Below are 25,186 nucleotides of genomic sequence, written 5' to 3'. Positions count from 1 at the left end.
CCATTTCTACCTTTTGTCAATTCCTCAGGAAAGTACACAATAGTTTTAATTTTTATTTGGACTTCCATACACAAACTAACATCTGATTATTTTATTTTTTAATTTTTTAAATGAAAGCTCAGATATTCAGGAATCCACATTCTGTGCTCATTTATTAGATTTTCTGATAAATCCAGCTTACGCAGAACACAAGCAACTCTGAAAGCTGAAAGAATTAATTGCCAAGAGGCATATTATTAAACATGGTATTAATAATGCACTGATATTGTTTTTGACTGACTCTCTCTCTCTCTCTCTCTCTCTCTCTCTCTCTCTCTCTCTCTCTCTCTCTCTCTCTCTGCATTTGTTGAAGTCAGTAACCTGCCCAGAGGACTTGGTGGGTGGGTGACCTAACAATGCTACAAAATAAATGAATAAATATTCTAGGTCAGCAGAGCTTTCTTTTTCTTCTTCTTATTTTTAAAAAGCAACCCTACCTATGACAGATTACAGAACTACAACCTAGAGATGACCAAAGCAGGGATAACTGGTGTGTCATGCTTCTCCATAGAGGGGCGAGGCAGCTGCACCAACCAAATTTGGGGAAAGGGGCTTTGCTGCCACTTAGACACCAGCCTTGGGTGCCCTGCTTGGCATAGTTCATAGCTTCTCTGTGTTATTCAAACCCCTTCGCCACGGCAAGGCAGTGATCACTGTTGATGGTGGCAGCAGCCACAAAATTAAAAGACGCCTGCTTCTTGGGAGAAAAGCAATGACAAACCTAGTCTGCATCTTAAAAATCAGAGACATCACCTTGCCAACAAAGGTCCATATAGTTAAAGCTATGGTTTTCCCAGTAGTGATGTATGGAAGTGAGAGCTGGAACATAAAGAAGGCTGATCGCCGAAGAATTGATGCTTTTGAATTATGGTGCTGGAGGAGACTCTTGAGAGTCCCATGGACTGCAAGAAGATCAAACCTATCCATTCCTAAGGAAATCAGCCCTGAGTGCTCACTGGAAGGACAGATCCTGAAGCTGAGACTCCAATACTTTGGCCACCTCATGAGAAGAGAAGACTCCCTGGAAAAGACCCTGATGTTGGGAAAGATGGAGGGCACAAGGAGAAGGGAACGACAGAGGTCGAGATGGTTGGATAGTGTTTTTGAAGCTACTAACATGAGTTTGACCAAACTGTGGGAGGCAGTGGAAGACAGAAGTGCCTGGCGTGCTCTGGTCCATGGGGTCATGAAGAGTCGGACACGACTAAACGACTAAACAACAACAGACATCAGTCAACTAAGTTCCAAGCTGTGGATGTAGCAATGCCAGGTGCTACTGTCAAGGGAGGCCTCGCTTATCAAGATACATTCCTCCCCCCCTAAGTTATAAGCAGCAGCAAAGGTGAGTGGCTCACCGTTTTGGGAATCTGCTCTGGGACAAAGAGCATTGTGCCTGCTCCCTCCTCCATTCACGGACACACACTGCAAGGCTACCTCTGTAACATGAACAGGAACTGAAGTGATTTAGAAATGTCAGTATGGGGGGAATCAGTACTGGGTGGCACCAGCAGGGAAAGGAAGTTAAGATCTGACCAGTTTCCATTTTGTGTACTGTTGGGAAGCAACACGTGGCTCAGTAAAGTTTATGCCTTCTAATCCAGTCTTTGTTGCTCGTTTGCAATCTTCTCAGCCTCACCTACCTCATGGGGTTGTAGTGAGGATGAAATGAGGGTGGTGGGGAACCATGTACTATGCCACCTTGAGCTTTTTGGAGGAAATGTGGGATATAAATTCAATACATACATAAATCATCGTCTTGTAAATACTAAAACCTGCACAAAGTACTCCATAGATGTCATCAACAAGGAACTTGCAACAGCCACAAAATGGTTGCTAGATCACATCCTGCCTCGTTGGTTGCATTCCCACATCAAGGGATACCACATCTAACACCAGTGTTGCAGTAACGCTCCTGGGCCAAATTTAAGGTTATAAATTCCTAAACAACTTGGGACCAGGCTGTCTGCAAGACCACCTTGCTTCCTCCCTACATGCCCATTCCCTGCAATCATCTAGGGAGACCTCCTTTGTGGTGCAGACCAGGTACATACCTGCCAGATGGAACTCATGGTCCATGGAAGTTTATCTGTTTTTACTCGTTTTATTTTTATTCTTGTATACAGTATCCCTGTGGTGTTTCGCAGTTTATTGTTGAAGTTAATGGTTTCCTGAGCACACAAACACTGCTCCGGTTATGCCCTTCCCCACCAGCCAGTGGGAGCAACAAGTCACCATCCCACACTTTCCACCATTCTGTCTGAAATGGGGGACTGCAGTTTGTTTTGCTCCTAACAAGCCATGACACAAACCCACAAGGCTTGTTCCCAGAGGTGGTTTGTTTGAGCTAATTTGCAGTTTGGATGCAACATTACGCGAGGGATCTGTGGTTTGCTGCTCATGCCAGGAGTGATGCAGGAGCAACCTCTGTGTTCATAGGAATCATAGAATTGTAGAGTTGGAAGGGACCACGAGGGTCATCTAGTCCAACCCCCTGCAAAGCAGGGATCTCAACTAAAGCATCCATGACAGATGGCCGTACAACCTCTGCTTAAAAAACTCCAGTGAAGGAGAGTGCATTACCTTCTGCGGGAGTCCATTCCGGTGTAAAATGGCTCTTACTGTCGGAAAGTTCATCCTAATGTTTAGTCAGAATCTCCTTTCTTGTAACTTGAATCCATTGGTTTGTGTCCTACCCTCTGGAGCAGGAGAAAACAGACCTGCTCCGTCTTCCATGTGACAGCCCTTTAGATATTTGGTGGCTATATGTGGCTATCATACTCCTCTCAGTCTCCTCTTTTCCAGGCTAAATATACCCAGCTCCATCCACCATTCCTCATAAGGCTTGGTTTCCACAAACTGTGGTCCACCAAGGTTTTTGAACATAGCCATTGTGTGGAAAGGCCCTTAGAGACCTCATGAAAGGTCCGCATATTACTAGCAGGAAGAGGGGGTAGGGAAGTGTGTGAAGGGGAAAGGGTCTTCCAACTGTGCCTCTAGAACAGTCTTCATCAACCAGGTGCCCTCCAGATATCCCAGACTACAACTCCCATCAGCCCCAGCCTGTAGTCCGCGATATCTGGAAGGCACCAGGTTGACGAAGACTGATCTAGTAATTACAAATTAATAGATTCTGGCTTGCTACATATCTGGACGCTATTCAAAGAGGGCACCATGAATCTCAGGGAACAGGTTTTTCCCATCACCAAAGCAGCAGTCCTGAATTAAAAGGCCTCCACATTCCTGATACATGTCTCTGGACCTCCCATTTCAATGCTGTTCCTTCTCCCAGCCTCCCCCCTCACCTTGCCTTTAATTTTGTCTTTCCGCCCCAAAAGCTTGCAGTCTCTGTCACTGAGCTTAATCTGAGCCACAGCTCAACCTTAGAATAAACGTGAAGAAGAAATAATGAAGACAACATCTCTGATCATGTGCAAAGTGCACAATGCATACCACAGCTTAATCTAAAAGATGCAACACACACACACACACACACACACACACACACACACACACGGCTTAGAGGTCAGCTTTGCAAGAAGCTTCCACACAGCACTGATCCCCTGGTGTCTTTCTTTGCAGAAATTAAACCTTGCTCTTTCATTACATTTGTACGCTGCTTGGAACAAAAGAGGCTCCAACTCAGTACAAATAAGCAGCAACTGGCTCTCTGCAAAAACATAGCCTGTTCTCTCACCTACTGGCTTATCAGCCGAGGGTGATAAGAAATAAATAAAGAAAAAGCTATACAAGAGCACATTTTATTTCCACCCCTGCTCAAACCGGATCTCTGATTTGAAGCTATCAGATGAGCCTGCCTTTTGGGGAAGGGAAAAAGAAAGCTCTCAAGACTGGATTCATTTCCCCTCCATCTATTTCTTACAGCAGCCGCAGCTGCGCAATTTTTCATACAAGCTCAGCTGCACAAGGAGAATGACAGCACAGATGCAATTAGGCTGGGTCCGTGTTCCGGCCCAGAAGGAAAAGGGCGCCATTTGGATGGTCAGGGCCCAGCACATTGCCCAGCAGCTTCCTTCTAAAAGCAAAAATATATTTAGACCAGAGAGGAGGGGAGGAGGAGACACCTCCAGGACACAAAACAGTTTCCAAACTAAGAAGCACTCCAGGTTGGAGAAAGCCCCATTTTGATAATGGATGGGATGTTACAACAGCTGCAGGGAGCCTGCAGACTCACCGTGGAGAATGGGGATGATTCATTTATTTGTTAGGGCAAGGCTGAAAACCCAGCAAAATTAACTTTCTCCGAAGAACTCCCCCTGCCCAATTTGTCCTAACAACTATCCTATGAGGGAGGTTATGCCAGAAGAGTGTTCGCCAACCCCACATGCTCCATCTGTGTTGGACTACAACTCCTGTTAGCCCCACTCAGCAAGGCTGCCATAGTTCAAAACAGCTGGAGGGCACCAGGTTGGTGAAGGATGCCCTTGAGCAACTGCTAGAGCTGCCTTCATCATTGGGCTGCCTATGGTTACTGGAAAACCCTGAGCCAGCAGCCAGCTTGGCTTGCTCTGTATGCCTGCCCTTGTTCTCTCCCACTTTCAGATAATTTTTCCAGCCCAGAACTCCAAACAACCTAGGCCCCATTAGATGTACCAAGATGGCCCTAGAATGTTGCCCTAGGGCATTATGGGAAATATAAAGGGCGCTTGGGCCCAGCTGCCTCGTGCTGCTACTGCCTACCAGAAGCAACTTCAAACTCCCCTCTATAGCAGAGGGGACACCCCAAGAGGGACTTACCTCAGTGCCCCCTTAAACCTAGAACTGGCCTGCCTCACAGAAATATTTCTAGGCCTCTTCTACTGATGTTTGCTTTAAATTCTTTTGGTTTTAACTTCTTTTAACTCCGTTTGTTCTTGGAACTGTATGGTTCCATATTTTTATATTGCTGTAAACCGCTGTGATTATATATATATACACACACACACACACACACACACACACACACATATATATATATATATATATATATATATATATATATAATATGAGATATGAGATAAGGCGGTATATAATTCTTTTTAATAAATAAATCAATTCCCTGAATATTTAAAAAACAAAAGTCAAGTCTCTAGCCCATTTACTTGCGAGAATATAAGGAAACAGCGGAGGCCATGTTCTAATCCGCACAGTTCTATGGTTAAGAAATCCATTTTCCAGTATTCTAGTCAATGAGCGCAAAGCAGAGGGCACTCCTTCCAAATTCCTTATAAAATTTCCTGTCAATGAATCAGGCTATCTGTCTATAGTTCCCAGCGATTCTGCACCACCACCATGAAATTTCTGGCCAAGGGCTGCTCCTCCTCCTCCATGCTAAGAGCGACCCTTTTGTAAACACAGGACCCTATGCCTTTGACACTCCTTTGTATTCACATGGTGGGCAGGGGAGAAAAAGGGAGGATTTTGCACAGAGTCTTTATTTCTTCTCAGTCTGACAGTTTCAACCTTCTAGCATTCCTAAGAATACACCAGGAGCTCTGAAAGGCCTTAGAAACATTCAAATCCCATTGGAATGGATGAGGTAGAATGTATGACTGAGCTTAGATGCAGGAGTTACATTTTTTCTCTCTTCATTTTTAAGCCAACCACCACTTTGAGCTTCTCCTTTTTCTTCCACTGGTTTACATAGGCAGGAAAAAATTATAGCATGCCACACCCTGGCTTCTGTGTGTGGGTGGACATTTCCTTGTGGTTTTTTTCTCTCTCTTAATTTTCTTGTCATATGGCTGTGGCTGACTTGATGCATTTTTAAACTGCTCTTAATGGCAGTGATACTTCCCTTCAGATGGAAAGGTTTCACTTAAGGGGACCTTGAAGTGGAAAACTGTGTTTGTTTGTGGGCAGGGTGAGAAACCAGAATCCCTTATCTAACCGGGAGTGGAATCCACTTGATTCTCAAGCAGAGGGGCCAGAACAGAAGAGGCACTCGTAACAAGGCAGACAGTTGGCTTTGCTTGGAAGGGACCCTGTTCATACCTTATTTATTTTACTGCATTTATATCGCACCTTTTCCTCCAAGGAGCTCCAGGTGATGTATATGGTTCCCCGCCACCCCATTTAATCCCCACAACAACTCTGTGAGGTAGGCTAGGCTAAGAGGCAGTGACTGGCCCAAGGACACCCAGCGAGCTTCCTGGCTGAGCAGGGATTTGAACCCTAGTCTCCAGGTCCTAGTCTGACACTCTAACCATTATGCCACACTGGCTCTATCCTGCTGCCTCTGTTCCTTCCTTGTTGGTCTCCCCAACTGTCATCACAAGTGAATGGAGTCAGAGGAAGAAGAGGCTGCCTTCGCCTCCTTCCATTGCCGAGCAACCAGTGTGGTGAATTGGCTGGTGTCAGACTGGGGAGGGTCCATGTTCAAATCCCCACCATGTGACTTAGCCTGACCAAGCTCCCAGGGTTCTTGTGCAAGAACAAACATTTTGCACAGGAGAGATCTGTGCACCCTGCCCTGAGCACACTTGGAGAAAGGGAAGGATAACTAACTAACCGTTAAAACTAAATACATGCAGTGGATATAAAGACATATTCTTCCCCTCTGTTCTGTTGAAGAGAGCCCCTGCTGGATCAGATTAAAGGCCCATTCAGTCCAGCATCCTAGTGGCCACCTAGATGCCTCTGGGAAGCCTACCATAAGCAAGGCATGAGCACAACTGCAACATCTTCCCAGCAACTAGTCTTCAGAGGCACACTGTCCCTGATCCTGGATGTGGTACACAATCATCACAACTAGTAACCATAGGCAGCCTCATGCTCCATTACAGTCATACCTCACGTTACATTTGCTTCATGTTACGTTTTTTCAGGTTGCGTCCTGCAGCAACCTGGAAGTACCGGAAAGGGTTACTTCTGGGTTTCACTACTCACGCATGCGCAGAAGAAGAAGAGTTTGGATTTGATATCCTGCTTTATCACTACCCGAAGGAGTCTCAAAGCGGCTAACATTCTCCTTTCCCTTCCTCCCCCACAACAAACACTCTGTGAGGTGAGTGGGGCTGAGAGACTTCAGAGAAGTATGACTGGCCCAAGGTCACCCAGCAGCTGCATGTGGAGGAGCGGAGACGCGAACCCGGTTCCCCAGATTACAAGTCTACCGTTCTTAACCACTACACCACACTGGCGCTTCAGGTTGCGGGCTTTTCATGTTGTAAACAGGCCTCCGGAATGGATCCCGTTCACAACCAGAGGTACCACTGTATTTTGAATAATCCCTTTTAAATAGTCTAAGCTGACCAAATATTGTGAGAACAAACTTCACCATTTCCCGTGTGCTGTGTGAAGAAGTATTTCCTTTTAACTGCTCAGATTTGCTTCCATTGGATGATAACCCAGAGTTCACCATCGTGAAAGAGGGAGAAAAGCTTGGAGCAGAAGGCTACTAGCCGCAAGGGCTAAGCTCTGCCTCCACAGCTGGAGGCACTAATGGTTCTGAATACCAGTTGCTGGAAGCCACCAGGGAGGAGAGCCTCTTGTGCTCATATTCTGCTTATGGGTATCCCAAAAGCATCCGGCTGCCCACTGTGAGAACAGGATGCTGGACTGATCCAGAAGACTCTTCTTAGGTTCCTATGTTCTTAACATGTTCCCAACCACTTTCTTCACTCTATGTATCACTTTACAAAGCCCCCCATTTCCACACCCCCCATTTCCTACTCTCAAAAGCCCCCAAACCAGCAACGCTGAAAACTTTCATCAAAGGAGAATTGTCTCAGGCCCCTTGAACATTTTGGTTGTCATTCCCTAGATCTACAATGGAAGGACCAAAACTGAGAACAGTATTTCACGTATGGCCACAGCATAGATAAGGGCACCTTTCCCCTGAGAGTTTGCCCTTTTGTAGAAGGTACACACCAGATTGTCACATTCACCGAGTTTTCCACCAGGACCCCAATATCCTGGATGTGTTGGCCAAGACAGAGGGAATTGTAGTCCAAAACATTTGAAGGGCACCAGGTGAACAAAGTCTGCTCTAAAATCTCACCTGAGACTTTTCCCAGGCCTGAGAGCCTTGTAACCAGAGATGTCAGGAAATGACATTCTAAGCTGCTGTCTAGTGATTGGTCGGCTCACCCAGAGAGCTGCAATCAGTCACAGCATCTTCAGGAAGGACGGAGGTGTGGCTTTTCTTGCCATAGTGGCTGATCAACTTGAAGTCACACCCAAAGCTGACCACCCATTTCAGCACTGTGTGCAGAAGACCCATGCGTGTACACAGGAAGTCCACGCGTAGGGTTCAAGGGCAGCCCTCCTTGTCAGATTTAAAAGTGGCACAGCAGATCCTCAGGAGAAGATGCTTCCCACCCAAACCTGGGGCAGGGGTGAGGGGATGACACGACCCCAGTATCCTGTCTCCTGCGCACAGCAGCAGGACAGTAAAAAGGGAGTGCTTCACACAAGAGACTTATTAGCTTGCTATCACAAGATGCCTCCTTAAAACACACCAACGGAAGAATAGCTGCAAATGTACAAGTCCACTCTGCCTGCCTGCCTGCCTGCCTGCCTGCCTGCCTGCCTGCCTGGGATTCTTGAGGGTCTCAGGCACAGATGGGTCTTCCTGCTGGCTGAGATCCTGCCAGGGCCTGAATCGAGACCCTTCCATGTGCATTCTGCCACTGAGCAAAGGCGTGGCTCTCCTTGGACAAATGCATGCATGGAATGGGTCCACAGAGCAGCAACTATGAGCCTTGACAGCTAAATGGAACTTCTGTGTTCAGAGGTGCTCTATTTCTGAATGTGAAATGCTGGGGAGGCAAGAGTGGGTGGCTGCCACCTTCACACTCTCTTAGTGTGCTCCTGGAGACATTCAACTGGCCACTGATGGAGATAGGAGCTTGGGCTAGATGGGCCTTGGTCTGATCCAGCAGGGTTTTTCCATTGTTCTTACAAGACTCAACAACCTGAAATGGTTTTCCTTTCCCTGGCCTTGCACAGGGGTTGGCCTGCATTTTTCATTCCTGGTTGCTCGCGCTCCAAAACAATGAGGTACTCTGTGCACTGGAGGGGTCATTTACATGCAAAACAATATCCAGAAGTTTGCCTTTGGACGTGTGCATGCTTTACCTGCAGGAGAAAGCTCACATCCTCTCTCCCATTCATACCCCAAGCTTAAAAATATATATTCAAAGCAGAAATACAGACTTGGAAATGCTGAGCATATCCAGGAGCAGGGATGTGTGGGGCTTTGCTTGCACAAAACAGGGGTCTGATTTATGAAGCCAAAGTCTTTCTGGTGACCATGATCAGTGTAGGACTCCTGGATCTTTCACAGGAGTGGGGGGGGGCTAGGGGATCTTTTTTTGCAGGGGCAGCCTTTCAAGATTAGGGTATGGAAGACAGGTTCTGGCAAGATCTCTCCTCCTCCTTGTAACTGTTAGAAGGAGCAGCAAAGCCTGCTCCTCCTTTATACCTGGCCTCCCTCAGGGTTTTGCCTGGGGAGAAGGGTTTCTTTCATCACATGTGGAGGGGGCCATCCTTTAGACAAGGCTCCCCCACACCCGGAGCCCCACCCTGGAAGAACGCGGCTTGAGCAATGTTTGTGTTGGAAGCTTTAGCAGAAGTGGGTCAGCTCCCTTTTGAGCAGAAATTTATTTTCAGCAAAGCAAAAGAGAATATCATGGAGAGACAGAAGGGGAGAGAGAGATGGTTCATTCATATTTTACTAACCCCTTCCAGCAGACTATCCCTGGAATTATAGTCTCAATAATCTGGACTTTAAAAAGGATAATCAAGGAAGACGTTCGTGATTCTGAATGGATGGAGCAATGAATTCCTAACGTAGCAAGGATCCAAACTACTACTACTACTATTACAACAACCACCGTTGTTGTTGGTGGTGGTGGTGTTGTTGTTTTCTGTCTGTAAGGATGCCACTCTCAGCTCTTTCCGGCTAATCTTAAGGAATTTTGGCCTTTCTGCTCTAGAACCCAGTGCTGGATGGATGGCACCACCTAGTGGGCAGACAACTCAGAACACAACACCTCTGCTACTTCGTAAAGAATTGATTCCACTTTCATGGGAAATGCCTGCCTAATGATGGACAACACACGTTCCATTTTCTATGTGCTGACAACTCAGACATTATGTAAATTGCACTTATCAGGAGGCTACCAGGTTCCAGAAGCCATCACCGCTCTATTCTAAGACTTTCTGGGGATCATAATGAAACTTAGTTGCCATTATTTTAAACTAGTCTTCCTCAATCTGACACCTTCTAGACGTTTAGGACTACAAATCCCATCATCCCCAGCCAGTTGATTGGGGCTAGATGAAGAAAACATATCTTACCAGTAGGGCCTTTTCAGGTGTGGCCTCCTGACTCCGGAATATTCTCCCCAGGGAAAGACACCTTTATTTCATAAACCTTTAGTTTATTCAGCTTAGGTTGATCAGTTTTTTACCTCTCTAAGTGCTGCAGTTTTATCTGCTCTACAGCTGCCTTGTTCCATAGGCAAACCACCCCCAAGCTTTATTGTACAATTGTGATTTGTAATCTTCTCTCAGTAAGCTGTGCTGGAAGCCTGTCAGTCGGGTTTGGTATTGAACAGGAAGAATTTCCTTCCTTCCTCTCCGCAAGGTCTTCTTTCTACAACTTCCTTCGCACTTCCATATTTGAATGAGGCACAACGAATCCTGAGAATCTCAGCTTTCATATTTGTTAAAAGTTTCTAGATCTCTTGGTCACACAGCGAAAGTTGCAATAGGCAGCGTTAATAAATACAAGTCGAATGACTGGTCGTATTTCTGAGACCCCAGGAACCCAAACACATTACATTACATTTCTCCACCTTTATCCTTGATAGCACCCCATTAAGGATTTTGGGTGATGTTCCATTTTGTAACTGCCAAGGATCTGCGTCCCTTAGCTCTACAGTACACACCACATTTAATGACAATCCAATACTCACCCAAAGAAGATGAGATACAGGAAGGAGGTAGAGGCACTGAAAAAGAAATAATTCAATCAAGAGAGTTTAACAGCAATTGGCAGCAAACTGCCCACTCAGTCCAAGACTCCAGATCGTGAGCCATACATTCCCCATCATCTCAGATACTAAACACTTTCCACTGGCCATGTGAATATGCCTAGTACTGGCCCCAGAGAGGAGCAGGCAGGAAAAAGAAAAGATTATGGACAAGCAATACTCTTGCCTTTTGGGATTCTCGTTCAGGTCGGTATGGGGTGTGTGCTTGGCTGCTCGCTAGAGGAGAGTCAATGAACTGGCAGTCCTTGATCATTTGGTCATCCTTACTGAGAGCATTCATAGCCCCACAATCCCCGCAACCCATTTGAGGACCCTGTAGAAGGGTTGCGAGGGGAAGCGGAGAAAAGAAATGAGCAAGAGAGGTGAGCAGAGGAAATGTGCAATGTGGTTCACCACCACTCCCATTCCCTTTGCTCAAAATGGACACACACACACACACCTCAAAAAACCCCAACACATAAGGAAAGACTGGTTGGAGCAGAGCCACGGTCTAGCTAATCTAATGTTTTGTTGCAAGATCAGACAGATGTCTATGCGCCCAGATCAGAGCATGGAGGCTACAGCCCTCTCCTGCAGGATCTAGGGAAACACTCTCCCCAAAGCCCAAAACTGTCCTGGGTCTGTTTCAATGCAACATTTGGCGTTCACAGGAGTTCCTGACGCAATCCCTTGAGCACATGCACAAAGGAAAATGTCATCCAAATTGCTTATTCACATCCTCTTAACTTTCCAATGGTTAAACCGACAAGCAGGATCCAGTAGGATTCCAGGAAAATTATGCGGGAAATTGCATAAATAACCCATCTCATCACCTCATTCGTGTGTGTGTGTGGGGGGGTGTACATATATATATATAGAGAGAGAGAGAGAGAGAGAGAGAGAGCTTTTTTTTGTGGGACGCAGGGGTAACACACACCCCTAAACATTTTGTGAATCTTTGTACTTTTGTCCATTTACTGTATTTATTTTCCCCAACTTGAACTATAAAATGGTGATTTTCTTGACTCAAAATGAGAGTACCCCTAAACATTTTTTTAGAAAAAAGCACCGCGCATATACTGTACACACACACACGCACGCACATGATTTCACTTCTGGAGACCCACTCCTCCCACCAACTGCATGGATATGCTTCAAATTCTTCCCTTTGCTACCAAATGTTATTTTGACACCAGCTGTTGGTGTAGAAAGCAAGCTCACCAAGCAGAAAGGGTTAGCATACCCATCTCTTTGATGTGCTGCTTTTCTTCAAGCAGGGAGGTGTTTTAGTTTAGTCTTTTAGAATGGAGCATTTAAAAACACACCTTTTTTTTTTTAAAGGGTCATCTCCCAAAGCAGCCTGGTGGCACATTTCAGAATTCTAGCACTCGAATGAACCACTTTACTCTGCTTGATGTGTAAATCAAGTTGCAGTTATCAACATGGGCAGGTATTTTCAGTGGTTTCTGCTTTGCTCAAACCATCCAGAGCAGGTGGGCGGGGGGCGGATCTCCTTCTTCTGATGCCTAAGTGTTAGCGCCAGTTTTTTAGGTGCCAGGCTAATTGAGCACCTGCAATTCTTTCAGCCTTCATCCAGGGCATTTAAAGTCATTACAGTCACCTTACTTTCTCCTTGATTTAATAAAAACTGCAATTGTGCATTGCTAGCATAAGCACCCTTAAGCTTAAGTACAAAAACCCCCAGCTAGATCCCTGCACCAAACAATCACTGCCATCCACAATGAAAAATTCCACACAAAGAGCATTTCCCAAGAGAGGTCTGCAGATTACCAAGAAGAGCAGTTAACAGTATCCATACATAGGTGGATCCTTAAGCATCTCCATCTCTACATCCATCCAGAAAAATGTCCCCCACCCGCAGCCAGCTATTGCGAAAAACAAAACATCTAGAAAAATGGAACACACACAACTACTTCTCCCTCATAAAACATATACCCATAGATATTGGGATGAGAGAGAGAGAGACTTTTGGGAGCCTTTAACTATTTCCCCATCCACCGCCATTCTGCACAGTATCCGAAACACTTGGAAACACTTGTGAGGGGAGCTTTGATGTTACTTCAGTTTTACAGAGAATTTGCACCAGCAGCTTATAAAACACGATCACATCAAGAACTACTTTGCTACATCAGATCAATGTCTCATCCAGTACAGCATTCTGTTCTACCAGTAGCCAACCAGATGCCTCTTCTGGGAAGCCCATGAGCAGGGTCTGAGCGCAATAGGAACTCTCTCTACTTGTGATTCGGGGAACAGCCTTTGGCACTAGTAGCCACCAATAGCATTCTCCTCCTCCTTATTTGATTTCCTTTTAAAGCCATCCAAGTTGGTGGACGTCGTGACATCTTGTGGCAGTGAGTTCCATAGTTCAACTATTTCCTGCACGAAGGAGTACTTCATTTTGCCTGTTTCCTCTCCACTCGGTTTCACTAAATGATCCTGAGTTCTAGAATTGCGACAAAGGGGGGAAAATCCTCCTCCTTGCCCCCATTTTCTCCACATTATACACCATCTTATATTCCTCTACAACAGCTTTCTCCAACCGGGTACCCTCCAGATGCTCTGGACTACAACTCCTATCAGTCCCGGGCAGCAAATTCAGGAAGGCGGCTCTATCACCCCCCCATTCACTTTTTTCCTAACTGAAAATCTCCAAACGTTGTAACCTTTCCTTGCTGGGAAGTAGCTCTTGCCTTGATCGCGGTCCCTTTCCAGCTCTCCAATATTCCCTTTGAGATTTGGCAACCAAAACTGCTCACAGTATTGCAACTGTGGCTGCACCATAGATCTGCAAAAGCTCATTATGATATTGTACTTTTATTTTTCAATCTCTTCCCTAATCACCTAGCATGGAATTTGCCTTTTTCACAGCCAACACCTGCCTCAATCACATAAAAGTGATTGTTTGTTTCCCTGCTCTTTGTTCCTGGCACCAGATCTTCACAGGTAGACTGCCTCTGGCCTTGGGGGTGGGTGGGTTCAAACTGTGGCTACGAGTCAGCAGCAAAGGGCTGGGTCTGGAGGCATGTGATACAGGAAGCTGCTGAAGCCAAACAGGTGTGGGTCAGTTTAGCGCCGAGAAGGGACCCCTTGGAAATTTTACATGTGCCATTTTGAGGTCCATTGTGGAAGAAAGGTGGGATAGAAAGGTTGGGGGGAGTTTGTTTTAAAAGAAATATTGATTGAATCCTTTTTTTAAAAGGCCATCTGAGTTAGAAGCTGTCAACACATCATCTTGTGCCAGTGAAAGCTATCAGTTAATCATACACTGTAAGCAATTGGTAAGGCTTAGGTCAGAAACTGAATACTGTAAGCAAGGGGGCTTAGGTTAGAAACTGAACTAACTCCTTCCACTTTGGGGGGGGGGTGCTCAAGACAATGCTACACTGCAATATATCAAGGTTGCACTCGGATTCAGGAAAGGAGACTTGGTGCTCCTGGGGGCTGGACTAGATGACCCTCAGGATCCCTTCCAACTCTACTATTCTATGAAGAAATAAAAGGAGATAAGAGAGAAAGGTATGTATAGCCCACTGGATGGAGAGGCTGGAAGAGCAACGTCTGGTGCTGGGTGCCTGCTGCGTAACACATCTGGATGGAGAAATCCCTGCCCTCTCCCTTCCCACGGGGCTGTGGGGCACTCCAAATGGGATGCCTTCACTCTGCCCCATTCCTGCTCCCCCGCCCCATATTTGCATGGGCAAATACTCAACGCGTGCCTCTAATCAACCTGGGGAGGGAACAATGAATTCCTCCCCGTTTTCCATATGCATTCTACCCAGCCCTTCTCCTCTTCAACACCCCCTCGCAAAAAAATTAAATAATGAAAAACCCACCTCCCATGAATTGCAACTGAGGAGCAACATATGAGTGCAACCGTGGGAGAGCCTGGCCTTTCTCCGCTCGGGGAGTGGGGGGCCCCTCTTGCGCTTCCTACGGGATGGGGGACGCCCTTCTCCCAGTGCAGTTCCCCTCCTGTGCAGGAAGCAGCCCCCCTCCCCACCCCCGGCCGCAGTTGCAAGCAACTGTTACGAAGACCGCTGATCCGTGTTGGGAAGAAAGGCGTGTCAGGACAGAGCTCCTTCTCCCTTTCCCCACGAAGAGCGTCACGATCCTAGACGGCTAGAATCCCCCCGCCAAAGGGCTTCCCTCGTTCGCTGCAAGGAGCCTGCATCGGAGGGAGGGGACCCGACGCGCCCGGCTCCTTTCACCCCCACGTGCAACGCAACGCAATGCAATCCGCCGCCCGGTGCAATCTCTCCTAGACGGCCGCTCTCTGCCCCCGGTGGGGGCGGAATGGCAACTTCCTTCCCGGGCTCGTTTGGCTGCAACTTCGCCCGCCTCCCCGAGCGACCTACCTGGGCGACGAAGCGGGCACTGGCGGCTCCCTGGCTGGCTGGCTCCGGCTGAGGCGGCTCCTAAGCGAGCGGCGGCAACAGCAGCAGCAGCAGCGCCAGGCTTCCTCCTCCTCCTCCTCCTCCTCCTCCCAGCTGCTCCATCCAGAGCAGCCGCGGCGCTGGCGACGAGGAGGCGCTGCCCGCCCGCTGCCGGGGCTTAGCGGGGCGGGGGGGGGGTCCTCGGGGCTCTAGCAAATGCAAACGTGGGAAAAGAGAAAGGGGAGGCCCCTCAGGCTCCACCCGTCGGGCTCCCCCCGGACCCCACTCCCGCAGAGCTCTCCCTGCCGAGCCACGCGCTGCTTGGCCCCCTCCTCTCCCCCACTCCCCCCCGCCCGGCTTCAAAGGCAGCCGGCCCCCGCGGCGCCCACCTCCGAAGCAACCCTCCTCCCTCCCCTTTCTTGGGGCCAGGATGGTACAGTCCGACTGGGCGCAAGAGGCGCCCAGCCTACAGGACTCTGCCGAGAATTACGCCCCCCCCCCGCAGCGGAGAGGGGAGCTTTGATTGACATGGGGGGGATGATGGACCGGGGGGGGAGCGATTTGCATGTTTCGATTTCCTCGTTTGCAAAGGAGAGAAAATGGGGGAACGAAGAGGAAGAGGGTGAGAGGGGGGTGCGGGGGGGAGCATCCATTGCAACACCCCTGGCAGCAAACGCACATCTGTTTTAGATCGGTTTCAGATCGCCACCCCAGGGACCCTTCCTTGGAAGTAGCTGGCCCCACCGAAGAGATATGCTGAAGTCCAAATGCCCCCACCCACCCCACGCCATATGGAGGAAGCACCTTTGGGAGCCTCTGTGACTTCCTTGAAGAGCAGCGACCTGGCCAGAGGGCAACAGGGGAGGCTTGGAAGACGCAGCTTCCCTGCCTTCTTGCAGACCATGAGGCAAGGGTAGTGCTAGGGCAGCCCTAGAGAAAATAGCCCTCTGTGTGTTGGATAGCAGGAGCTTAAAAACATGAGTGAGAAGCAGTCTCCTGTGCTCTGCAGCTTGTTGAAATCAGGGGTCTGCACTAGATCTCTTGGGGGGCTTTGAAGTGCCTGCACTGGCTGTCACTTCTCTGCTTCAAATTTCCTGTGTTGGCTGTTGCTTCACTTTCCCTGATGTAACTTCTTGCTCTGCAGATGTGGATAGAAAACCAAACACAAGCACCATAAATATCCATCAAAGGAAGTGGGGTGGGGTGGGAGGTTGAAGGTCATTGAATGGACTGGTGTTGGATCCCAGACTTTTGGGCCCTGCCAACCACAGCTGCTACTGAGCAAAAAGGGGACACTCATTAGACACACCGAGCTTCTGTTTTGCATGCAAAAAGTCCCAGGTTCAATCCCCAGCGTCTCCCTGTAGGTCTGGGAGAGACCTTGTCTGAAACCCTGGGAAACTGCTGCCAGTCAGTGTTGACAATACTGGACCAATGGTCCAGTGGCGTAGCGTGGGTTGTCAGCACCCGGGGCAAGGCAAGTAATTTGCGCCCTCTAACCCGTGGATTTGCGCCCCTTAACCCGTGGATTTGCGCCCCCTAACCCTAACCCCCAGATGTTGCGCCCGGTGCGGCCGCCCCCCCTGCACCCCCCACGCTACGCCACTGCAATGGTCTCATCCTGAATAAGGCAGCTTCCTGTGTTCCTAAAGCTCCAATGACGCTTGTACAACCCTCTGCATTACCCCCTTTCCAGGACCACCTCCAGAGAGTAGCAGGGCTGAGCATTGGTTGGGACCCTGAGACCAGCAAAGGGCCACTCATGTCAGGTGACCACTTTCATTTCTATGTGCATTTTTTTTAAAACTTAACTTAGAAACTTCAATGCATTCATTCTGGAAGAAGTGGTTTTGATAATCTATGGATTTGTTAGTTCCAAGGCTCACCAAAACTACTTGCATCTAGCAGGCTTTGAACACGCCCCCCCCCAAAATGGGGAGCATCTAATGGGGGGACACATGAAAGAAGAACCTGTCTGAGATGAAGCTGAAGAGTATTGCACTTTTGATGATACGAGCTAATGGGTGCCTATGGTGAATGCCCCTGAGCTTTCTTTCCCCCACCTCCAACTTTCAGGCTACCAACATGCCACAAATGCTTCATATTGGCAGGCAAGCAAAACATGGTGTGGACCAGTGGCATTTGCAGACTTTTCGCCAGGCTGGTCTATCATTTCATCCACCTATTCCGCCCACTCTCTCATCATGTAGCATTTGGGGGGTCCCGGCAGGGGTCTGCTCACTTTGAGCCACTGTGTGTGCCAGGCACTTTCTGAATCAGGTAAATTCCCCCCCCCCCCCCCGTTTCCCTAAACTCCTGCACCATCTCAATCAAAGGCCAGGCAGGGCTGTTTGGGAGTGACGAAAGGAGCAGATGGCCTGGACAGATGGGAGGAAGAGGCATCCTTGCTCTAAATTACACAAATAAACATTGATAGAGTGATTAAAATTACAGCCCCATTTCCAGTTCTGGGTGGAACCATAAAACCTTTAGGAAGATGTTGCTGGGCAGGGCTGGGGAGTCATCTCTCTAACAAGATTCCCAGAGAACGCTAAGCAACAAAGAAAAAACAACAACAACACACTGTTTGTCGTACTGATCTCTCGTGGTGTGTTTTACCACACGGGCATCCTGGCCAGGAGCAGTGGGGGACTAGGCTGCATTTGCATCTGATTAAGTGGACTCTAATCCATGAAAGCTTAATCCACAATAAATGTTGGTCTTTAAGGTGCTACGGACTCAAAGGGCAGCCCCTCTGGAATTTGCGTGACAGCAATGCCGCTGCTTAGCAAAGCAGAGAATGCTTTAGGTTGGGTGCATCCTTTACCCCTTGCAGAGTTATGATTCCCAGCAACTCTTAGGGATCACAGGGACCCAGAACTATTTGAGGGGGGGAATGTGTTTCTAATGTGCTTTAAAGATATAGTGTGTACATAGTCTTAAAGAGCTCAAAGCACATTTCCTGTGTTTTTTCAGCAATCCTTTGAACAACCACCCTTAAGGTGAGCCAAGGTAGGTTATTACCCCTATATTTCTTTCTTTTTTATAATATATTTATTAAAGTTTAGGAATTTATATAAAACAGAATAAACAGAACAATAAAAACAAAAACAATAAGAAAGAACACACATACAAAACAGGTATAGTTTCCATCCCTTATATTCATAAAACTTACTTTCCCGACCTCCTCATACCTCCCCTTTCTGTATTCCATTCTCTAATTAAGTCAATTCAGCAAATCCTTTCCCTAATTTCTATATACTTTTTAACCTTTCTTTTCTTAATCACATAATCATTACAGCTTTTAACTCCTTAATTTCTGAATCAACATCGTTCTAGCCTTCAATAATTTTGCAATGTTTCTTAAGATAGTCCTTAAATTTCTTCCAATCTTCTTCCGCCGTCTCTGTTCCCTGGTCTCGGATTCTGCCGGTCATTTCTGCCAGTCCCATATAGTCTATCACTTTCATCTGCCATTCTTCCAAGGTGGGTAGATCTTCCAATACTTTGCGATGAGTATTCTTGCTGCTGTTGTAGCATACATAAAAAATGTTCTGTCCTTCTTTGGCACCAATTGGCCGACCATGCCCAGGAGAAAGGCCTCTGGTTTCTATTACCCCTATATTTCTAATAGAGGAACAGAGTCTGAGAGTTAGTAGCTTGGTGAATTAATGCTGGAGGAAGGACTTGAAGCAAGGACTTCCTAGTCAGGGCCAAACTAATATGCAGATTTTTAAAAAAGGAAATGGCATCACCTGGATGGGGGTGATGTTATTCATTACTGGAATTGCAGCTGGCAGGAGCAGGACGTTTTACTCCTTCCTTCCCCTGCTGTGATCATGAGAAAAATATCTCCCCTGAAGTTGGTATTTGTATTTGGGATGCGGGGCAGAAATAAAACGTCTCAGGCCAGCCTTGAGCTCAAGCAGCAAGGGCAGAGTAAATCCCCATGTTAATATCAGGGACCCAGGATGCAACAGGCTCCAGAGCACAGAACCACCTTGCTTCTCAAGCACCTAAGCCAACCAGACCATCATCAAGGACTGTTGTGTTTTGAAACCCTGGCTGCTATATAAATATGAACACAAGAGGTTCAGAAAGGTTTGATGACATCAACCTGCTTAATCAACCTAAATTGCTCTCATCAATAGGTGTCACCTGCTTCGGGAATTAACCAACAATAATGCATACACTGCAGATGCATAGATACACAATTGCTTCCAAGAGATGGGGTGTCTTGTTCATCCTAGTCTGTGCCCTAATAAACTGCTGCTGGTCCTGCTGGTGGATACTATTTTCTAACCACAGTGGTTGTCTTTTCCAACAGGCCTGACCAACCAGCAGATCCTCAGTGCAACCTCTGATCCCTGCAATAAGGACCTGCAAATACAAATAGACACAATGGTGACAAATAGGGGGGGAAACCACACACAAAATAATGTGCATTCTAAGAAGGACACATTTTTTTGCAAAAAGGTTCAAAACAGTTCTATTAAGGGACTGTTAGGGACAGAAAAAAGATTAACATTATCTTCATGGTGAATCAACTGAACATGAACAAAATGGAGCAACATTTATGATCTTGAAGGTACCTTATTGTTTTGATAGACGGCTTCTATGCAGATCAAAGACAAAGATTCCCTGGTTTGTGGGGGTCTGTTTGGCTCCCCTACTTCCCAAGCAGGTGATCACCCTCCCCCCGATAATCATCTTCATAGCTATTTTAATCCTCTGCTGCATGAGTGACAGCAAAATGATTGACGCAGAGCGATTTGAAAGCATCCCATTTCCGATTCGAAAAACCGTTCCCTAAAACCATGCTAATCCCTTGGGTTGGCATGGATTTCAGGAGGGAGATGGGGCCTGCTGCCAGCAGTTTAGAAAACAGGGCACATGGTGCAGACCACATAGCCCTGGAGAAGAAGAGAAAGGCATCACACTTCATTATCCCTGGAAAGCAATTATGTGAACCCATTTGGTTTTGGAAGGCAGTCTAGGCACTAAAACCCATGGAGACAGAACCTTGTCCAAGGAGGGCAATATAGCAGAAAAGGAGGTGTGGCCAGATCCTCTGTGTGCTTAATCAGAAACAAATCCCATAGACTTCAATTGCACAGTGATAAGAAACCTGTGGCACTTCAGGTGTGGTTGGACACCAACTCCCATCAGCCATAGCCAGCATGGTCAGTAGCCAGCAATGATGGGAGCTATAGTCTCAGAATGTTGTGGTGGGGAGGACAAGTTCACCATACCTGCCCTAGTAAGTGTGCCCAGGACTGCAGCCTTAGAGAAGGTACAAAAATACCTTCAAGATGTTGGATGGAAGGCCATCAGCTTCAGTGGAGGCTTGCCCATTAGGGTGAATGTACCAAGCATGGTTTGTCCTTTGCCAGCCTCCCCCCCCCCCACCTTGTTACTTACAACCAGTCCATGGGGTGGAAGCAAATACCTTCCTCTTCCTTTGTCTCAGGGCTGCTCCTTGCAGAACTCAGCAGGGAGGAGGATGGGGACCAAGCCAAAATGAGTTGGCTCTGCCTTTCATTGGGTCTGGCACCACCTACTGTTGGGATCCCTGCCTCCCACCCTTCCAGTCCCAATGGGCACCAGCCACCAGCTTCTTGCTTTGCTCATGAGCTTCCCATGGACAACTGTCTTGGGCAACCTGGACTGGCTGTTAATCTTGTCTAACAGACATTGTTAGATTACTGATCCAGAAAGCACATTTGTAGCATCTTCCTTACGAAGAAAAACCTTTTCATTTAGGAAAAGGATGATGAATGTGGATGGGTGCACCATAGTGGCCAATTACATTCATGAAGGCAGTGGATTTTAGGAGCAGACTAAGATGAGATGCTGGAGACAGTGAATGCAGATCGGTGATCAGAATTCTGATGTCTAGTCTATTTTAGTCATTCAGACAAAAGCAAAAATGCTCCCTCTCTCTTTCTCTCAGCTCCAGAACTCATCCAAACAACTGGGTGGCCAGCAAATTTAGGATGCTCAAAAGGAAGGGCCTCTTCATGCAGCATACCAATTAATACATGGGACTCCTTGTTACAGGATGTTGCAATGACCACTAACCTGTCATTTTAAAAAAGGGGTTAGTTTAATTAAAAGAGGTTAGAACCACATTCACTTTTCTCAATCCTGCCCAGTTAGCTGCACCAGACAAAAACTCCTCTTCTGTACAGTGATAAAAAGCACAGGAGCACCCACTCTTTGCAACTGGATGGAAAACAGGAACATAGGAAGTTGCTTTGGATTTGTTGCATGCCACCCCAATCTCCAAGTGGTATGAGATTCCAGGGGTTCCAAACACTTTGTGGTTCCTTTTGGAAATGAGAAGAGTTTGGATTTGATATCCCGCTTTATCACTACCCGAAGGAGTCTCAAAGCGGCTAACATTCTCCTTTCCCTTCCTTCCCCACAACAAACACTCTGTGATGTGAGTGGGGCTGAGAGACTTCAGAGAAGTGTGACTGGCCCAAGGTCACCCAGCAGCTGCATGTGGAGGAGCGGGGAAGCGAACCCGGTTCACCAGATTACGAGTCTACCACTCTTAACCACTACACCACACTGGCTCTCAGCATAGCAGAGACTGTGGTGTCTTTATGATACAGTGGTACCTCGGGTTAAATACTTAATTTGTTCCAGAGGTCTGTTCTTAACTGGAAACTGTTCTTAACCTGAAGCACTACTTTAGCTAATGGGGCCTCCTGCTGCTGCTGCGCCGCCGGAGCAGGATTTCTGTTCTCATCCTGAAGCAAAGTTCTTAACCCAAGGTACTATTTCTGGGTTAGCATAGTCTGTAACCTGAAGCGTATGTAACCCGAGGTACCACTGTATATGGTTTGTTTTTACACACACATATAGCCTGAGCCTACGGTGGAGGAGCTCACAGCATTAACAGCTCAGAGAAGTCTTGTTTTTCCCATAAGCACAGCCTTTGATTCAAACAGAAATCAACCATTGCCTTGTTTCTATTGCTTCCCTGTTTGCTGCTTTGATTCTGGCCCACCTGACTGCAAATCAGCTCTAAACTCTGGCTTTGTCCTTCTAACTAACTGGAAGCTGCCACCCATTTGCCGTCTCTCACAGAGCCCCTTTCCTTTGTTTACCTGAATGACCCATCACCCAGGTGATCGCCTCAGCACAGGAAGCTAGCCTGGCTTATATTTTAGCACTTGCTGGATCCAGGGGTTAGAAGGATCTCACATACAGCCTTCTTCCCCCTCCCCAAACTCATAACATATGGAGTCAGATCATTAGTCCATCCAGCATTGCCAATGCTGACTGGCAGCGGGACTCCAGGAATTCAGGTCAAAGTCCCTCCCAACCCTACGTGGAGATGCTGGGGACCAAACCAGGAACCTTTTGCTTGCAAGGCAGATGCCCTCACACAGATGCCCCTTCCCCTCCTAGCTCCCCACACTAAGCCACAGTCTCAGTGGCAGAGCATCTCCTTTCCACACAACAGAAAATCCCATGCCCAATCCCTGACTGCATCGCCAAGTGGAGCTGGGCAAGACCCCAGCCTGAAACCCTGGAGACCCCCTGCCACTCACTGTAGTCAGTACTGAACTAGATGGACCAATGGCCTGACTCGGTATGGTTGCCAACTTATTAATGGGCCTTTCTAGCTGTGCTTTGATCTGTGGGGTTCGTGGGTCCTTTTTTGTGCTCGCCAGTTTGCAACCCTAGATCTGTCTTTTGATTTTGTTTTCTCAGTTGAGGCTTCCATTATTCAGAATGGAATAAGTGTGTCGCCTCATCTGTCCTCCCTCTGAGTTGACCAAGACCTATTCCCAAACGCCACAAGGCCACCAGCCCCCAACAGACTCCCCACCCTCCCCAGTCCCCATTTGTCCTTCTGTGCAGTTGCTGACAGAATTCTGCCTGCTCTGCAGTTTTCTTCCTGTCTGCCTCTCAAGGGAACAAGAGTCTCCTCCTGGTTTCTTGTGCTCAAAGATTCCCAGGGGCAGACAAGAACCCTCCCAGGACCCTGCTGGCAGATGCTGCGGCAGCCTTTCCCCTCCCTCCCTCCCTTTCCCCCTTTCTGGAGGGAAATCTGCAGGTATTCCCTCAAGTTGCCATGGCAGCTGGAGAAGAATTTCTTCCACTCAAGAGTGCCGACCTTGCCACAGATTTTGCACGCGAGTCACAGATTTTGCACGGCAAGGAGAATTTCCAAGAGTGCCAACCTTGAGCAGTATTTGCTGCTGGAAAACCCCTTCCTAGACAGAAGAGCCTAGCAAGTTCTCCATTTGCCTTATTTTTTGGAAGAAAGAAATAAGTGGCATTAGCAACAAAGTTAACAAGAGTATGCAAAATTGAACGGATAATGGATGAAAATATAGAGTTATAATATGTCAAGATATAGAGTTAAGATAAACGAAAGAGGGTAAGGATTTGCTGATTTGATTATTTAAATGGGGATACAAAAAGGGGAGGTGTGAGGAGGCCAAGGAAATAAGATAATGAGTTAGGGGTACAAAAATGGATTTGTTTTTACTCTTCTTTTTCTTCTTTTATGTATTTTTCTATGTTTCTTTTATTGTATTTCATTTTTTTATATGATTTTTTAAATTTATGTTTTTGTAAAACTTCAATAAATATCTTTTAAAAAAAATTTTTTTTTTGGAAGAAAGAGCACAGGGCAATTGGGAAACATTTGCTTTAGCAGAAATAAATACAGGAAGAACCTGAGTGAAAGTAAGCAGCTTTCGTAGCCCCAGCAAGCTGGAGAACTGCTATTCCTAGACAGCCTGGCATCAGTAACCCAAACTCTAATGACCCTTCTCCAATCTGGACTGCTGCAATGCACTGTGTATGGGGCTGCCTGAAGGCTGTAGCAGGATGTTGCCTGGGCAGGGAAGAGAGATCATATTGCAAAGATCTTGAGAACACTGCGCTGGCTGCTAGTTAACCAATGGGACCAAGCCAAGGCATTACTACTGGTGTACAATATCCTGCACAACTGAGAATGCAAGAAGTGCCTCCCTTGCAGTGATGATGGGGTTCTGGGGAAAAGGTTGAAGGAGGTGATAAAAGTGACATTTAACTGGTTGTATGGAAGCCACCTTCAGATATCTTGAAGGGCAGATGGTGGAGCAGATGCTCCATCTGTATTGCTCTAGAGCAGCCTCCGCCACCCTGGTGCCCTCTGGACTACAACTCCCATCAGCCATTGCTCCAGAGGGTAGGACCTGGACAAGAAAACACATTTAGATTAAACATTAGGAAGAATGTCCCAACAGTATGTGCTGTTTGACCTTGGAACAGATTTGCATGAGAAGGCAGTAGTTGTTAAAGGATTTTAAGCAGAGACTGGGATGTAACAATGAGCCCCCTGCCCTAAGCCATGGGTTGGAACAGATGAACTTTGGGGTCCCTTTCAGCTCTACAGTTCACAGTGATTTAATGGGCATTGATCGGCAATCACTGTTAAGTGAAGAAGCACACACAGCACTCAATACACACTGTTATTTCAAAGGATTGCTCGTATTGTGCACACCCACAATGATTGCTCGGGTGAAATTAGCTGCCACCCCCTCCCCACAGCAGCAGTGTCACCTCCAGTGGTGTGGGCAAAGCACAGAGGGATAAGTATAGAGGGAAGGGGTGAAACAACCCCAACAGTGTCTGAAGCCAACTGCAATTTTGCTTGTAGCTTCCAGAGGAAGAGCAATGATTGATTAGCACTAGCAGCAGTCCATCTGGAAGCAGCCTTAATTGATTAATCAGTGCAGCCAATTTTAATTGGTGGCATGG

The 25,186-nt window shown here is 47.2% G+C and overlaps 1 protein-coding gene and 1 long non-coding RNA gene across 2 annotated transcripts in view; one reads left to right on the top strand and one right to left on the bottom strand.

The window, feature by feature from the left end:
- Positions 1-15,916, bottom strand: part of HPCA (hippocalcin) — a 28,881-nt gene extending 12,965 nt beyond the window's left edge. Inside the window, exons 1-2 of the mRNA XM_083625376.1 lie at positions 15,398-15,916; positions 10,962-10,997 (exon numbers count right to left, since the gene is read on the bottom strand). The gene's annotated coding sequence lies outside the window, so the exon portion shown is untranslated. The remainder of the gene's footprint in view (positions 1-10,961; positions 10,998-15,397) is intronic.
- LOC310767883 overlaps positions 1-25,186 on the top strand; it is a 936,392-nt gene that overhangs the window by 118,418 nt on the left and 792,788 nt on the right. The window lies entirely within an intron of this gene.

The sequence above is a fragment of the Podarcis filfolensis genome (assembly GCF_964270895.1).
Source record: "Podarcis filfolensis genome assembly, chromosome: 8".
Taxonomy (NCBI): domain Eukaryota; kingdom Metazoa; phylum Chordata; class Lepidosauria; order Squamata; family Lacertidae; genus Podarcis; species Podarcis filfolensis.
The sequence above is the reverse complement of the archived record's forward strand: the minus strand, read 5'-3'. Positions and strand labels throughout refer to the sequence as shown.